Genomic DNA, 2,412 nt, shown 5'->3' with positions numbered 1-2,412 from the left:
GGTACGGTATAATATATAATATATATACACGCTATTTTGTTTTGTATCCGTCTGGGCCTTATTAGTGGCTTACAAGTGCATAACATAATATACCAAATTGACGCGCAGCAGTTAACGTTATTTTAAAAATTAAAGGGAATCGACCTATTAGGAATAAACTTAATAAACTAATGGGTATGTTTTTTACGATAGTATATATATATTTATAGTAGGTATAGTACAGCTGCTGTAGGCCTGTTGTGTACTAGTGTAATTAGTGTATACCTACATTGGTTTTAACTTATATACCTAGTTAATATGCGAAATGCCGACTTGGCGAGTGGCGACATTTTATAAAATTCTGTAAGCTAACATAATAACCAGAGTAGGTACCAGACAACATGATAATATTATAGTTTCTTTGTCACTCGGAAGCTTCTGAGAGTGTGCGAGTGAGAAACCACTGTACAGTGTCTGTAGTTCTGTACGTGTCTCTCTCCGTTATGTTGGCATAAAAGTGTATGCTTATCTTATAATAGTGTAAATAGGAATACCGTATCCTTGTTTAATATCAATGAATATACCTATACATTTTTAGGGCCAATGGCTACAACAGTGGGTAAGAACAACGGGTCGCGGGGGCCAACGATAATTTTTCGTGCTCTCGACTATACCACAAAATTAAATGGGAAACACTCTAAAAATAGCTTGAAATGGAATATTATATTCTAATAAATAAACAAACAACTGTCGTCTGTAGCCGCGCGCCGCGGGCCGCTCACCGCTTTCGCATTACAATATTATAAACACCGATAAGGCGAATGAAATAAACCGTTCGGCGTTCACTCGACAGTCGACGACTATCCGTGGATATTATTTACTGCTTTTACGATTTTCGAGTTTCCAGTTCCAACATTTGCGCATCAAGAGATCACACCAGAGATAAAAGATAAATAAACAGGTAATGTACCTACCACCTAAATAAAACTTAATTATTTATCATTTGTCAATTATATTTACCTAAATAGAGACCGGAATTAGGCATAATACTTACGTATAAATGTTTAAAGACGAAATTCTTATACATTAATAGGTTAGAAAAAATCAAATGTACACAGGGCACGAGGCTTAGAAATGTCTGATTTTCAAATTGAACCAATTTTATACAAAAATCTTAAAATATTCTTATGCTGCATATTATTATACTTAGCTATAATTGTAAATATTTTCTTTATGTTGCATAATACTTTGAAGATCTCTTATTATGGGTATGCCTACCTACTCCTAGTAAATAATTAAATTATTTATCATCTCTTCAGTTCTAAACTTTTAAAATTACTTTTGCCAAGTATATTTGCATCATACTATTAAATACCTACTTTATTAATGTTTATGCACCTACTAATTGGTGCATAAACCTATATCTAATTCCGGTCTTAGTTTTTAGTTATACATATTTTACATTTACACTTCCTTGCTTCTTTACTAATATTACCCAAATGTGATTGTGATTAATTTAAATAAATAGTATGTTTAAAGATAGTACCTAGGTGTTTTAATTATTATAATTTAGTTTCACTTTTTAATATTGACTTTGATTGAATACCTAGGTATACCTATATATTATTTATGGCTTTAATATGTAGGCATTGTAGAATGTAGATTAGGTATATTAGGTTTGATGTAAACACATAATTTACTACCTCAATAATTACAAATATAGCCCTAAAAATATAACTATTCTACGTTATTTTAGAAAATGAACAGAAAACGTCCTTATTTTCATCAATTATCCGAGCGATCTAAAAGAAGACACATCAATGTTGATTCAACTTCTAATTATTCAGATAATAGTTCTTCTTCTTCCTCAACTGATCCAGTTTACAAATCATCACCATATATCGGTCATTCTAATTATATTGTTGAATCAATTGATACAGATAGTGATAAATCGTGTCTTACAAATAACTGTAGTTCAACCGAATCTAATGAAATTGAAAATTTTGTTTTTAATTCAACATCAAGTAATAATGATACATCTGAAGAAAACAATTTACCTACAGTTAACAATTTGAATGCACTTCTAACTTTGGATACTGATATTTCTAATACTGAAAAATCATCCATAGGTATAAAAAATTTTCTTCGGTCATGGGCAATTAAACACAATGTAACTGCAACTGCAGTTACTGATCTATTAACGGGATTGAAAAATAATGTTAACTGTTTAAATAATGAACTTCCAACAGATGCTAGAACATTATTAAAAACAAATATGCCTTTATTAAAAAAAGTTGTGGAACCTGGAAACTATATTCATTTTGGCTTGGAACACAATTTGAAAATGTTAATAAATAATTATTCATTAAATGATATTAATGAACTAAATTTATTAGTAAATGTTGATGGCTTGCCATTGTTTAAAAGTTCATC

This window comes from Acyrthosiphon pisum, chromosome A3 (assembly GCF_005508785.2).
Source record: "Acyrthosiphon pisum isolate AL4f chromosome A3, pea_aphid_22Mar2018_4r6ur, whole genome shotgun sequence".
Taxonomy (NCBI): domain Eukaryota; kingdom Metazoa; phylum Arthropoda; class Insecta; order Hemiptera; family Aphididae; genus Acyrthosiphon; species Acyrthosiphon pisum.
The sequence above is the reverse complement of the archived record's forward strand: the minus strand, read 5'-3'. Positions refer to the sequence as shown.